Source organism: Pristiophorus japonicus, chromosome 1 (genome assembly GCF_044704955.1).
Source record: "Pristiophorus japonicus isolate sPriJap1 chromosome 1, sPriJap1.hap1, whole genome shotgun sequence".
Classification (NCBI taxonomy): Eukaryota; Metazoa; Chordata; class Chondrichthyes; family Pristiophoridae; genus Pristiophorus; species Pristiophorus japonicus.
Genome location: NC_091977.1, coordinates 406,419,941 through 406,435,578, shown reverse-complemented (window position 1 = coordinate 406,435,578; position 15,638 = coordinate 406,419,941). Strand labels below are relative to the sequence as shown.

Below are 15,638 nucleotides of genomic sequence, written 5' to 3'. Positions count from 1 at the left end.
GGAAGAGAGGAGTGTGACCGGAGGCGGGGTGAGAGGAGAGTGACGGGGGGGGGGGAGGAGGGGAGGAAGGAGAGTGACGGGGCGGAGGAAGAGGGGAGGAAGGAGAGTGACGGGGGGGAGGAAGGAGAGTGACGGGGGGGGGAGTGGGGTTGGAAGGAGAGTGACGGGGGGGGAGTGGGGTTGGAAGGAGAGTGACGGGGGCGGGGGGGGGAAGGAGGAAGGAGAGTGACTGGGTGGGGGGAGAGGGAGGAGAGTGACTGGGTGACGGGGGGGAGGAAGGAGAGTGACGGGGGCGGGGGGGGGGGGGGGGGAAGGAAGGAGAGTGATTGGGTGGGGGGGGGGAGGGAGGAGAGTGACTGGGTTGCGGGGGGGGTGGGGAGGAAGGAGAGTGACGGGGGGGGGGGGGGAGGAAGGAGAGTGACTGGGTAGCGGGGGGAGGGAGGAGCGAGACTGGAGGGGGTGAAAGGAGAAAGACTGGGGGGGGAAAGAAGAGAGACTGGGGGGGGGGGAGGAGAGTGACGGGGGGGAGAAGGAGAGTGACGGGGGGGGGGGGGGAGGAAAGGAGAGTGACGGGGGGAGGGGAAAGGAGAGTGACGGGGGGGGGGGAGAGGAGAGTGACGGGGGGGGGGGGGGGGAGAGGAGAGTGACGGGGGGGGGGGGGAAGAGGAAAGTGACGGGGGGGTGGGGGGGGAGAGAGGAGTGTGACGGGGGGGAGAGAGGAGATTGACGAGGGGGGGGGGAAGAGGAGAGAGGAGAGTGACGGGGGGGAAGAGAGGAGATTGACGAGGGGGGGGGGAAAAGAGGAGAGTGACGGGGGGGGGGGAAGAGGAGAGTGACGGGGGGGGGGGGGAGAGGAGAGTGACGGGGGGGGGGGGAGAGGAGAGTGACGGGGGGGGGGGGGGAGAGGAGAGTGACGGGGGGGGGGGGAAGAGGAGAGTGACGGGGGGGGGGGGAAGAGGAGAGTGACGGGGGGGGGGAAGAGGAGAGTGACGGGGGGGGGAAGAGGAGAGTGACGGGGGGGTGTGGGGAAGAGGAAAGTGACGGGGGGGTGGGGGGGGAGAGAGGAGAGTGACGGGGGGGAGAGAGGAGATTGACGAGGGGGGGGGGAAGAGGAGAGTGACGGGGGGGGGGAAAAGAGGAGAGTGACGGGGGGGGAAAGAGGAGAGTGACGGGGGGGGGGGGGGGAGAGGAGAGTGACGGGGGGGGGGGAAGAGGAGCGTGACGGGGGGGGGGGGAGAGGAGCGTGACGGGGGGGGGGGAGAGGAGCGTGACGGGGGGGGGGGGGAGAGGAGCGTGACGGGGGGGGGGAGAGGAGAGTGACGGGGGGGGGGAGAGGAGAGTGACGGGGGGGGGGGGGGAGAGGAGAGTGACGGGGGGGGGGAGAGGAGAGTGATGGGGGGGGGGAGAGGAGAGTGACGGGGGGGGGGGGGGGAGAGGAGAGGAGAGTGACGGGGGGGAGGAAGGAGAGTGACGGGGGGGGGAGGGGGGGAGGAAGGAGAGTGACGGCGGGGGGGGGGGAAGAGGAAGGAGAGTGACGGCGGAGGAGGAGGAAGGAGAGTGACTGGGTGGGGGGGGAGGGAGGAGAGTGACTGGGTTGCGGGGGGTGGGGGGGGAAGGAGAGTGACGGGGGGGGAGGAAGGAGAGTGATGTGGGGGGGGGGGGGGAGGGGGAGGAAGGAGAGTGCCGGGGGTGGGGTGATGAAGGAGAGTGACTGGGTGGGGGGGGAGGGGGAAGAGTGACTGGGTTGCGGGGGGAGGGAGGAGAGAGACTGGGGGGGGGGGGGGGGGAAAAGGAGAGAGACTTGGGGGGGGGGGGGGAAGGAGAGAGACTGGGGGAGGGGGGGGAAGGAGAGTGACGGGGGGGGGGGAAGAGGAGAGTGACGGGGGGGGGGGGGAGAGGAGAGTGACGGGGGGGGGGAAAGAGAGGAGAGTGACGGGGGGGGGGGTGGGGAAGAGGAGAGTGACGGGGGGGGTGGGGGGGGGGGGAAGAGAGGAGAGTGCCGGGGGGTGAGAGGAGATTGACGAGGGGGGTGGGGGGGGGAAGAGGAGAGTGACGGGGGGGGGGAAGGAGAGTGACGGGGGTGGGTGGGAGAGGAGAGTGACGGGGGGGGAGGGGGGAGAGAGGAGAGTGACGGGGGAGGGGGGGGAGAGGAGAGTGACGGGGGGGGGGGGGAGAGGAGTGACGGGGGGGGGGGAGAGGAGACTGGGAGGGGGGTGAAAGGAGAGAGACTGGGGGGGGAAAGGAGAGAGACTGGGGGGGGGAGGAGAGTGATGGGGGGAGAAGGAGAGTGACGGGGGGGGGGGGGAGGAAAGGAGAGTGACGGGGGAGGGGGGGGAAAGAAAGTGACGGGGGGGGGGAGGAGAGTGACGGGGGGGGAAGGAGAGTGACGGGGGGGAAGGAGAGTGACGGGGGGGGAAGGAGAGTGACGGGGGGGGAAGGAGAGTGACGGGGGTGGGTGGGAGAGGAGAGTGACGGGGGGGAGGGGGGAGAGAGGAGAGTGACGGGGGAGGGGGGGGGAGAGGAGAGTGACGGGGGGGGGGGGAGAGGAGAGTGACGGGGGGGGGGGGAGAGGAGACTGGGAGGGGGGTGAAAGGAGAGAGACTGGGGGGGGAAAGGAGAGAGACTGGGGGGGGGAGGAGAGTGATGGGGGGAGAAGGAGAGTGACGGGGGGGGGGGGAGGAAAGGAGAGTGACGGGGGAGGGGGGGGAAGAAAGTGACGGGGGGGGGGAGGAGAGTGACGGGGGGGGAAGGAGAGTGACGGGGGGGGAAGGAGAGTGACGGGGGGGGGGGAGGAGAGTGACGGGGGGGGGGGGAGGAGAGTGACGGGGGGGGGGGGAGGAGAGTGACGGGGGGGGGGAAGGCGAGTGACGGAGGGGGGAAGGAGAGTGACGGAGGGGGGAAGGAGAGTGACGGAGGGGGGAAGGAGAGTGACGGAGGGGGGAAGGAGAGTGACGGAGGGGGGAAGGAGAGTGACGGAGGGGGGAAGGAGAGTGACGGAGGGGGGAAGGAGAGTGACGGAGGGGGGAAGGAGAGTGACGGAGGGGGGAAGGAGAGTGACGGAGGGGGGAAGGAGAGTGACGGGGGTGTGCGGAGAGTGACGGGGGGGGGAAGGAGAGTGACGGGGGGGGGAAGGAGAGTGACGGGGGGGGGAAGGAGAGTGACGGGGGGGGGAAGGAGAGTGACGGGGGGGGGAAGGAGAGTGACGGGGGGGGAAGGAGAGTGACGGGGGGGGGAAGGAGAGTGACGGGGGGGGCGGGGGGGAGGAGAGAGACTGTGGGGGGGGAGGGGGGGGAGGAGAGTGACGGGGGGGCGGGGGGGGAGGAGAGAGACTGTGGAGGGCCGGGAGGGGGTGGGGAGGAGAGAGACTGGGGGCGGGAGGAGAGAGACTGGGGGCGGGAGGAGAGTGACTGGGGGCGGGAGGAGAGTGACTGGGGGCGGGAGGAGAGTGACTGGGGGCGGGAGGAGAGTGACTGGGGGCGGGAGGAGAGTGACTGGGGGCGGGAGGAGGCGGGAGGAGAGTGACTGGGGGCGGGAGGAGAGTGACTGGGGGCGGGAGGAGAGTGACTGGGGGCGGGAGGAGAGTGACTGGGGAGATAGTATTGCGGGAGGAGAGTGACGGGGGGCGGGAGGAGAGTGACGGGGGGCGGGAGGAGAGTGACGGGGGGCGGGAGGAGAGTGACGGGGGGCGGGAGGAGAGTGACGGGGGGCGGGAGGAGAGTGACGGGGGGCGGGAGGAGAGTGACGGGGGGCGGGAGGAGAGTGACGGGGGGCGGGAGGAGAGTGACGGGGGGCGGGAGGAGAGTGACGGGGGGCGGGAGGAGAGTGACGGGGGCGGGGGGGAAGTGGAGTGTGACGGGGGGGGGGTGGAAGAGGAGTGTGACTGGGGGGGGGGGAGGAAGAGGAGTGTGACAGGGGGGGGGGGGAAGAGTGACGGGGGCGGGGGAAGAGGAGAGTGACGTGGGGGGGGGGGGGAAGAGGAGAGTGATGGGAGGGGGGGAAGAGAGGAGTGTGACCGGAGGGGGGGTGAGAGGAGAGTGACGGGGGGGGGGAGGAGGGGAGGAAGGAGAGTGACGGGGCGGAGGAAGAGGGGAGGAAGGAGAGTGACGGGGGGGAGGAAGGAGAGTGACGGGGGGAGGGGGGAGGAAGGTGAGTGACGGGGGGGGAGGGGGGGGAGGAGGAAGGAGAGTGACTGGGTTGCTGGGGAGGGGGGAGGAGGAGCGTGACGGGGGCGGGTGTGGAGAGGAGAGTGACGGGGGGGGAAAAGAGGAGAGTGATGGGCGGGGGGGGGAGAGGAGAGTGATGGGGGGGAGGGGAAGAGGAGAGTGACGGGGGGGGGCGAGGGAGAGGAGAGTGACGGGGGGGTGAAGAGGAGAGTGACGGGCGGGGGGGGAAAGGAGATTGACGGGGGGGGGAAGAGGAGAGTGACGGGGGGGGGGAGAGGAGAGTGACGGGGGTGGGGGGAGAGGAGAGTGACGGGGGGGGGGGGGGGAGAGGAGAGTGACGGGGGGGGTGGGAGGAAAGAGAGTGACGTGGGGGGTGGGAGGAAAGAGAGTGACGGGGGGAGGAAGGAGAGTGACGGGGGGGGAGTGGGGTTGGAAGGAGAGTGACGGGGGGGGAGTGGGGTTGGAAGGAGAGTGACGGGGGCGGGGGGGGAAGGAGGAAGGAGAGTGACTGGGTGGGGGGAGAGGGAGGAGAGTGACTGGGTGACGGGGGGGGAGGAAGGAGAGTGACGGGGGCGGGGGAGGAAGGAGAGTGATTAGGTGGGGGGGGGAGGGAGGAGAGTGACTGGGTTGCGGGGGGGGTGGGGAGGAAGGAGAGTGACGGGGGGGGGGGGAGGAAGGAGAGTGACTGGGTAGCGGGGGGAGGGAGGAGAGAGACTGGAGGGGGTGAAAGGAGAAAGACTGGGGGGGGAAAGAAGAGAGACTCGGGGGGGGGGAGGAGAGTGACGGGGGGGAGAAGGAGAGTGACGGGGGGGGGGGGTGGAAAGGAGAGTGACGGGGGGAGGGGAAAGGAGAGTGACGGGGGGGGGGGAGAGGAGAGTGACGGGGGGGGGAGAGGAGAGTGACGGGGGGGGGAGGAGAGTGACGGGGGGGGGGGAGAGGAGAGTGACGGGGGGGGGGAGAGGAGAGTGACGGGGGGGGGAGAGAGGAGAGTGACGGGGGGGGGGAAGAGGAGAGTGACGGGGGGGGGGGAGAGGAGAGTGACGGGGGGGGGGGAGAGGAGAGTGACGGGGGGGGGGGAGAGGAGAGTGACGGGGGGGGGGGGAGAGGAGAGTGACGGGGGGGGGGGGAGAGGAGAGTGACGGGGGGGTGTGGGGAAGAGGAAAGTGACGGGGGGGTGGGGGGGGAGAGAGGAGTGTGACGGGGGGGAGAGAGGAGATTGACGAGGGGGGGGGGGGAAGAGGAGAGAGGAGAGTGACGGGGGGGAAGAGAGGAGATTGACGAGGGGGGGGGGAAAGAGGAGAGTGACGGGGGGGGGGGGGGGAAGAGGAGAGTGACGGGGGGGGGGGGGGAGAGGAGAGTGACGGGGGGGGGGGGGGGGAGAGGAGAGTGACGGGGGGGGGGGGAGAGGAGAGTGACGGGGGGGGGGGGAAGAGGAGAGTGACGGGGGGGGGGAAGAGGAGAGTGACGGGGGGGGGGGAAGAGGAGAGTGACTGGGGGGGGGGGAAGAGGAAAGTGACGGGGGGGTGGGGGGGGAGAGAGGAGAATGACGGGGGGGAGAGAGGAGATTGACGAGGGGGGGGGGGGGAAGAGGAGAGAGGAGAGTGACGGGGGGGGAGAGAGGAGATTGACGAGGGGGGGGGGGAAGAGGAGAGTGACGGGGGGGGGGGGGAAAGAGGAGAGTGACGGGGGGGGAAAGAGGAGAGTGACGGGGGGGGGGGGGGGGGAGAGGAGCGTGACGGGGGGGGGGGGGGGGGGAGAGGAGCGTGACGGGGGTGGGGGAGAGGAGCGTGACGGGGGGGGGGAGAGGAGCGTGACGGGGGGGGGGGGAGAGGAGAGTGACGGGGGGGGGGGAGAGGAGAGTGACGGGGGGGGGAGAGGAGAGTGACGGGGGGGGGGGGGGAGAGGAGAGGAGAGTGACGGGGGGGAGGAAGGAGAGTGACGGGGGGGGGGAGGGGGGGAGGAAGGAGAGTGACGGCGGGGGGGGGGGGGGGGAAGAGGAAGGAGAGTGACGGCGGAGGAGGAGGAAGGAGAGTGACTGGGTGGGGGGGGAGGGAGGAGAGTGACTGGGTTGCGGGGTTGGGGGGGGAAGGAGAGTGACGGGGGGGAGGAAGGAGAGTGATGTGGGGGGGGGGGGGGGAGGAAGGAGAGTGCCGGGGGTGGGGTGATGAAGGAGAGTGACTGGGTGGGGGGGGAGGGGGAAGAGTGACTGGGTTGCGGGGGGAGGGAGGAGAGAGACTGGGGGCGGGGTGGGAAAAGGAGAGAGACTTGGGGGGGGGGGGGGAAGGAGAGAGACTGGGGGAGGGGGGGGGGAAGGAGAGAGACTGGGGGGGAGGGGGGGGGAAGGAGAGAGACTGGGGGAGGGGGGGGGAGAAGGAGAGAGACTGGTGGGGGGTGCGGGGGGCGAATGTGCTTGACCAAGTGTTTTGCACGCAGTTATTTATGATGGTCAGGTCTTGATACAGATATAGAGTACATTGTGAGTCAGTGTACGACATGTCAATCGGTAAGCAAGCAACCACCACCAGTAACATTACAGCCATGGAAATGGCCTCCCGGGGTGTGGCAAAGGCTACATATTGATTTTACTGAGTTAGAAAGACAACAATTGTTCATTGTGATTGATAGCCATTCGAAGTGGGTTGAGGTGTTTCCAATGTGGAAAATAACAACAAGTAAAACATTGGACATTTTACGAAAATTATTTTCTTCATTTGGCTTCCCGGAAGAGATTGTTTTGGATAATGGACCGCAATTTCGTTCAGAAGAATTTGTACAATTCACGAGCAAAAATGATGTGAAACATACCAAGGTTCCACCATACCATCCTGCTTCGAATGGTGCAGCAGAGCGCACTGTACAAATTGTAAAACGTGCCCTCATAAAACAAATATTTGATCCAAATCCAAGGAAACGACAGTTGTCATTGGATCACAAATTGGCCAATTTTTTAATTACATATCGAAATACTCCTCATACAACTACTGGAATGTATGAGTAGTTGTAGGAGAAGGAGAGTGACGGGGGGGGGGGGGCGAGGAGAGAGACTGGGGAGGGGGGCGAGGAGAGAGACTGGGGAGGGGGGCGAGGAGAGAGACTGGGGAGGGGGGCGAGGAGAGAGACTGGGGAGGGGGGCAAGGAGAGAGACTGGGGAGGGGGGCGAGGAGAGAGACTGGGGAGGGGGGCAAGGAGAGAGACTGGGGAGGGGGGCGAGGAGAGAGACTGGGGAGGGGGGCGAGGAGAGAGACTGGGGAGGGGGGCGAGGAGAGAGACTGGGGAGGGGGGCGAGGAGAGAGACTGGGGAGGGGGGCGAGGAGAGAGACTGGGGAGGGGGGCGAGGAGAGAGACTGGGGAGGGGGGCGAGGAGAGAGACTGGGGAGGGGGGCGAGGAGAGAGACTGGGGAGGGGGGCGAGGAGAGAGACTGGGGAGGCGGGGCGAGGAGAGAGACTGGGGAGGAGGGGCGAGGAGAGAGACTGGGGAGGGGGGCGAGGAGAGAGACCGGGGGGGGGGGCGAGGCGAGAGACTGGGGGTCAAGGAGAGAGACTGGGGGTGGGGATGGAGAGGAGAGAGACTGGGGGTGGGGTCGGAGAGGAGAGAGACTGGGGGTGGGGTCGGAGAGGAGAGAGACTGGGGGTGGGGTCGGAGAGGAGAGAGACTGGGGGTGGGGTCGGAGAGGAGAGAGACTGGGGGTGGGGTCGGAGAGGAGAGAGACTGGGGGTGGGGTCGGAGAGGAGAGAGACTGGGGGTGGGGTCGGAGAGGAGAGAGACTGGGGGTGGGGTCGGAGAGGAGAGAGACTGGGGGTGGGGTGGGAAGGCTTCAAGGAGAGAGACTGAGTGGGGGGGGGGGGGGCGGGAGGAGAGAGACTGGGGATGGGAGGAAGGAGAGAGGCTGGCGGTGGCCGAGGAGAGGGAAAGGAGGGGGGCGAGATGAGAGGGACTGGCGGAGGCTGGGATTTCTGTCCCATTAATGATTTTGACTTTGGAATTAAAAACACAATTTCTAAATTTCTGATGAGACCAAATTGGGGGTATATTCAATACAGAGGTGGACTGCAACAAATTACAGGAGGACATTAATAAACTTGAGGTATGGGCATAGAATTGGCAAATTAAGTTCGACAGATAAATGTGAGGTATTACATTTTGGTCGGAAGAATAGATAGGTCACTTATTACTTGGAGGGTGAGAGTCTAGGTGGGGTAGACGAACAAAGGGATCTCGGAGTACAAATACACAAATCACTAAAAGTTGCGACACAGGTTAGTAAGACCATAAAAAAAGCAAACAAAGCACTGGGGTTTATTTCTAGAAGTATGGAATTTAAAAGGAGGGAAGTTATGCTAAACCTGTATCGAACCTTGGTTAGACGACAAATTGGCCAAATAGTGCTAGCACCGTTTTTTGGATGCTAATCGCGTTTAACATTTTTTTTTTTAAAGTGTCGAAATAGCGTCAAAAAATAAAGGCGCAAAATTGGCCAAACGCTTTTTGACGACTGCTATAGCGGTAAAATTGCGCCATTTTCAAAAACTTGTGTGCGGCGAAACTCAATTTTTCGGCATTAAAAAATATGCCCGTTCTGCACATGCGGCAATTTTTTCCCTTCTGGCACCTTCCTGGTCACGTGCAGGGTGTGCCCACGCATGCGCAGTACACCCAGGGCACAATCAGCCATTTTTGAGAGGGGATTTAAACATCAGCAGAGTTCATCAAAAACTAAAAATGCAGGGTGGTTCAGCAAGGAAGGCGGCCAGGAAATTCACTCAAGATGCAAATGAGGCTCTCATCGCCGCTGTAGAAAGCAAATGGGGGGAGATTTCGAGAAAGGGTCCTGGAAAACTACACCCATCTGCTATAAAACGTGTGTGGCCAGCGGGACAACATCCAGTACAGGAAGAGGTGGAATGACCATTGCAGGGTCGTCAGAGTAAGTAATATTTTTATTTATGCACTCTAATTACTTAAATTGTAAATGTGACAAATGTTGGTATTGCTAGGCTTAGTGTTGCACTTTATTTGTTACGAATGATCGTCACACATTATAAAGACTGCTTTTTGACCTCTCAAAAGATGTTTCTGCACTTCGATGTTTTTCCTGATGAACCATGTGCAGCGACCAGGGCCATTAAACAGAGCACTGTATTAAATGCACACAGTAAGGTATAAGTGCTTTGATAACCACCTGTGTTTGCCACAAGAACAGAAGGGCCCTCTGTTAAAAATTTGTATCGCCATCTTTGCAGGGAAAGTGGTCCCACAACCGCCGAGAGCAGTGGAAAACAGGCGACTGTGCGGCAAAACTGGTCCCACTTAGTCGTGTGGCAGGTCTGATGGGTGCCTTGCAGAGATCGACTACCTGTAGGGGTGCTGACCCAGGGTCGGCAAGGACACAGCCCTCTGGGGAGGCATGATCGGAAGAGAGGCGTTAGGGAAAACCAATTCCAGCGGTACACTACTCCTGACAAAATGCCTAGAACACGACCTTGTCAGCACCAACACCTTGTTACACCAGAGGGACAAGTAGAAGGCATCGTGGCAACACCCTCACTCCAAACACTGACACCTGCTCGACTATGTCATCGTCCGAGCCAGGGATCGCAAGGATGTGCGTATTACTCAAGCCATGACAGAAGCAGACGACTGCTGGACGGACCACCGCCTAATCCATTCCATCATAAACATCAACATAGCCCCAAAGCGACGACGACAGCAGAAGCAGTGCCGCAAAAAAGTCAATGCCGCGGCACTCAAAGACCCAGCTAAGAGAGCCCTTTACAGTCAGCGCCTCACTGTTAACCTGGCGTGCCTTGATGACCCCGAGACACAGAATGCCCACAGTGCTTGGACTGCCCTCCAGGCCTCCATAACCAGTGCCTGCGAAGAGACACTCGGTCACTCAACCAGAAAACACCAGGACTGGTTTGATAAGCATGTTAGGTCCAAGAACTAATAGATCACAAGCGCAGGGCATTTCTGAGCCTTCAACACCAACCCAACTCAGGAGCAGCAAAGCAGCATTACAGATGGCTTAAGACCGAGGTCCAACAAATAAACCGCGATCTAAAGAACAGATGGTGGATGGAGAAAGCACAAGAGATACAGCAGTTGGCCGACAGCCATGATGTGCGAGGATTCTTCACTGCAGTCAAGACCACATACGGACCAAATTCCCAAGGCCCCATCCCACTGCTGGCCAAGAACGGGGAAACATTCATCAAGGACACCGAGGCAGTCAGGACAGCTGGAAGGAGCACTTCGAAGATCTCCTCAACAGAGACTCTGCTATTGACTCGCGTGTCCTCGACTCCATCCCGCAGCATGCTACCCGCCACCATCTCAGTAAAACCCCAGCCCTGCACGAGGTAGAAAAAGCCATCTGTCAACTTAGACCAACAAGGCTGTGGGAGCAGATGGAATCCCCGCTGAGGCACAAAAGTATGGCGGAGAGGCACTATTGGCACGAATGCATGACCTCATCTCTCTCATCTGGAAGGAGGAGAGCATGCTGGGAGATCTGGGAGATGCAGTAATCATGACCATCTTTTAAAAAGAAGACAAATCTGACTGCAGCAATTAGAGAGGAATCTCCGTTATCAACCACTGGTGGAAGGGTCTATTACGAGAGGGCATAGTTTTAAGGTGATTGGTGGAAGGTTTGAGAGAGGGGCTTCTTCATGCAGAGGGTTGTGGGGATCTGGAACTCGCTGCCTGGAAGAGTGGTGGATGCAGAAACCCTCACCACTTTTAAGAGATGGTTGGATGGGCACGTGAAGTGCCGTAACCTGCAGGATTACAGACTTAGAGCTGGCAATTGGGATTAGACTGGATGACCTTTGTTGGACGGCGCAGATATAATGCTAAGTACTGCAGGTAATAGAATACGGCCGGGGTGATCTCCTGGACTAGTTTCAATCACCTGGATGGGTCGGAGAGGAATTTTACCAGATTTTTTCTCCCTAAATTGGCCTGGGTTTTTAAAAAATCTGGTTTTTGCCTCTCCCAGGAGATCACATGGCTCCGGTTGGGGTGGAATGTAGAATGTTTCAGTATAAGAGGTGCCGCAGTTGTGTGAGGCAGACTGGTTGGGGTGGGTGCGTTTTGCCTTTCCGTCATCGTTCATAGGTTTATATATAACCTTTAAGGTTGCTGACCAAGGGCCGTGCGGCTGTTTGTCGGCTGGCGTGGACACGATGGGCCGAAATGGCCTCCTTCTGCACTGTATGTTTCTTTGAAAGTCGGCGCTAGAATCCTCCTCAACCGTCTTCTCCCTGTGGCTGAGGAGTTCTTCCCAGAGTCAGAGTACGAATTTCATCCCCTATGGGGTACAACGGACATGATTTTTACAGCACGACAACTGCAAGAAAAATGCAGGGAACAAGCAGCAACACTTGTGCATGGCCTTCTTTGACCTTACAAAGGCCTTTGACACCGTCAACCGCGTGGGACTATGGTGCGTCCTCCTCCGTTTCGGCTGCCCCCAAAAGTTCGTCACCATCCTCTGTCTGCTACACGACGACGTGCAAGCTGTGATCCTTACAAACGGATCCATTACAGACCCAATCCAGGTCCGGACCGGTGTCAAGCAGGGTTGCGTCATTGCGCCAACCCTCGTCTCACAATCTTCCTCGCTGCCGTGCTTCAGCTCACAGTCAACAAGCTCCCCGCTGGAGTGGAACTAAACTACAGAACCAGTGAGAACCTGTTCAATTTTCGTCATTTCCAGGCCAGCTCCAGGACCGTCCCAACCTCTGTCCTCGAGCTACAGTATGCGGATGACACTTGCGACTGCGCACATTCAGAGGCTGAACTCCAAGTCATAGTCAACATCTTCACTGAGGCGTACAAAAGCATGGGCCTTACACTAAACATCCGTCAGAGAAAGGTCCTCCACCAGCCTGTTCCCGCCACACAGCATTATGCCCCAGTCATCAAAATCCATGGCACAGCCCTGGACAACGTGGACCACTTCCCCTATCTCGGGAGCCTCTGACCAACAAGGGCACACATCGACGACGAGATACAACACCGCCTCCAGTGCGCATTGCAGCCTTCGGCCGTCAGAGGAAAAGAGTGTTCAAAGATCAGGCCCTCAAATCTGCCACCAAGCTCATGGTCTACAGGGCTGTAGTGATTCTCGCCCTCCTGTATGGCTCAGAGACATGGACCATATACAGTAGACACCTCAAATCGCTGGAGAAATACCAACGATGGCTCCGCAAGATCCTGCAAATCCTCTGGGAGGACGGACGCACCAACGTTAGCGTCCTCAACCAGGCCAACATCACCAACATTGAAGCACTGACTACATTCTACCTGCTCCTCTGGGCAGGTCACATTGTTCGCATGTCTGACACAAGACTCCCAAAGCAAGTGCTCTACTTGGAACTCCTACATGGCAAACGAGCCCCAGGTGGGCAGAAGAACGTTTCAAGGACACCCTCAAAGCCTTCTTGATAAAATGCAATATCCCCACCAACACCTGGGAGTTCCTGGCCAAAGACCGCCCTAAGTGGAGGAAATGCACTCGGGAGGGCGCTGAGCACCTCGAGTTTTATCGCCGAGAGCAAGCAGAAACCAAGTGCAGGCAGCAGAAGGAGCATGCAGCAAACCAGTCCCACCCACCCTTTCCCTCAATGACTGTCTGTCCCACCTGTGACAGAGACTGTAATTCTCGTATTGGACTGTACAGTTAGATTCCGAGGGACTGCCTATGATGATGATAATGATGATGGAGAGTGAGGGCAAGTCCTGCAAAATTCACGGTCTGGGTTGGCTCAATGTTATGTACTGTCTGCGGCCTAGGCTTCGCCCACGCAGGCACTAACGACTTCAGCTGTAGGCAGCAGTTCGTCGGAGGAGGACACCATTACATTCCATGGTTATCCAGCATCCGAGGTCCCAGGTCCCAGCAAAGCACAACCGGGGCAGAAGCCCGTATGCCATCTGTGCGGAGGCTGAGTCGGCAACGCCGCTCTGCTGAAAGGCAGGCAGACAAGCAAATGGATTTGGTGGGACTTTCTGGGGAGAGCATCCAGCTCAGCCAACAGCTCCTCGAGGTCATGGGTGGGATCTCGGGAAACATTGCAGCGCTATCTGCGGAGCTAAGGGAGTGCATGCCGCAGCTAGTATCTGCAATGCAGGAGAACACCGAGGCTGTCAATGCCCAGCGGCAATTGATGGTCTCTATTATGTCTGTAATGTACCTATGAATGACTCCAGGAGGCAATGTGCTATACTCAAACTGTAGTGACCTTGGTCCTTTATTCGTAACTCCAGAGTGAGGCAGCCGCATGGTGGCTCCCCTTTTATACAGCCCCTGCCATCAGGGCAGGAAACCCCGGTCTCCGCCAGTTGTACCCTCTAGTGGTGCCAGCATGTATATACACAGTGTAAACCTTATTGATAGTACATCAGGTAAACATCTTATGCAACTATACAGTGACTACACAGAGAGTATATCTATTGTCTGCATATATAACAGTCTCGATTCATGGCACTCCAGTCCTCAATGTCATGGGGACTGACAAAACCAGTGAGTGGTGAGGCTGAGCAACATGCTCACCATGCAGAAGTCGGGCCTTCCACAGCCCCAGCTTCTCCAGGGCTTCGAAAGGTATCTCCTATGTCTGTCCCCCAACAGCAGCGCCTTATCCGCGCTGCTAATAAATGTCTTGGGACTACCAGAGGGTTTGAGTAGGGGTAGGAGTGTGGGCAAGGGTAAGAATGGACAGGGGCGTTCAAATTAGAGGGGGGATAAAGGTGGCTGCAGCTGAAGGAGGTTTGGTGCAGGGGTTGTTATTTTGTTGTTGTTGTTGTTGTTGTTGTTAAGTAACGTTTACATTTCAAAAGTTTTAACATTCAAAAATGTAATTGAAGTTGCTAACTTAACATTTACAAAGTTTCATTAATGTACAACTGTACAAATGTTTAATAAATTTAAATTTATTTTTTCACCTAAATCAAACTTGCGCAGTGTCTCATTTGCAGAATAACAGGGAAAATAGTCAACATGGTGGGATAGAGTGGGCAGTCAATGATCAAACATGCCGTTCAGCCTTCATGCAAAGCATTCAATTATCAGCTGCTGAGTCAAGGCTTTTGCAGTGGGGAAAGCTCCACGAGGCCTCCTCCCAGTCAGCGTGGGGGCGGTGGTGGCATGGATTCCTCGTCCTCCTCCTCCCCCCTCTTCTTAGGTGGTTCTGCAATCCCCAATGGCAAATCCTGTCCCCTCATGATGGCTAAGTTGTGTAGCATGCAGCAGCACACCACAATGAACTCAGCGACCTGCTGAGGATAGTATTGCAGGGAGCCTCCAGAGTGGTCCAGGCATTGGAAGCGCTGCTTCAGCACTCCAATTGTCTTCGCGACAATGTTGCATGTGGCTATATGGCTGTTATTGTAGCAATGCTTGGCTTCTGTCTGAGGGTTGTGGAGGGGGTCATGAGCTAGGTGACAAGTCCGTAACCTTTGTCCCCCAGTATCCAGCTCTGGCCTTCTGGCTGATGCTCAAACAGCTGTGAGATAGTGCTCTCACGCAAGATGAAAGCATCACAGATGCTCCCTGGAAATTGTGCATTTACTGCCATGACGTGTTGCGTATGGTCTGTACGTTCAGCGAGTGGAATCCCTTTCAGTTTCGATAAACCTCTGGATCCTCAAAAGGTGCTCGCAGGGCGTTGTGTGTACAGTCTGCATCTTGGGGAAGCCAGCAATTCGTGCAAAGCCTAAAGCCCTCTCATTCTGTGCCTCCCTGGTCATTGGTAAGTTTATGAAGTCCTTCCTGCGTGCATACAGTGCAGTAATCACCTGGCGAATGCAGCGATGTGTACCGGTTTTGTCGTGAATCCGACCTGGTAAAACTTGCATTTTTTGGGCGTTTTTTTTTCGGGGACTTTAAAAATGACGGTATTGGCCAATTTTTCAAAAACGGCACTAGCGGAGCGTTTGACATCGAGTGATGTCACAAAAAAGGTCCAATAAACCGCTGGCCATTATAGCAAAATGATGGGGAAAAATTTTAGTGCCAAAAACACTTTTACCATGAGAAAATGGCAGTAAAACAGGCACAATCCTGGCTAATTTCTAGCCCTTAGAGTACTGTGTACAGTTTTGGTCACCATATTATAAAAAGGATATAGAGGCACTGGAGAGGGTGCAGAGAAGATTTATAAGAATGATAACAGAAATGCAAGGGTATACATATCAGGAAAGGATGAACAGGCTGGGTCTCTTTTTTCAAGAGGTTTGACCTAATATGTTCTTTAAAATTATGAAAAGTTTTGATAGAATGGATACAGAGAGAATGCTTCCACCTGTGGGGAAGAGCATAACGAGAGGCCATTGATCTATGATAGTCACAAAGAAATCCAATAGGGAATTCAGAAGAAACCTCGTTAGCAAAAGAGTGGTGTTAATATGGAACTTGCTACCACAGGGAGTGGTTGAAGTGAATAATATAGATGCATTTAAGGAGAGTT

At 58.8% G+C, this 15,638-nt stretch overlaps 1 protein-coding gene across 1 annotated transcript in view; it reads right to left on the bottom strand.

The window, feature by feature from the left end:
- unm_hu7910 (un-named hu7910) overlaps window positions 1-15,638 on the bottom strand; it is a 397,894-nt gene that overhangs the window by 112,185 nt on the left and 270,071 nt on the right. The window lies entirely within an intron of this gene.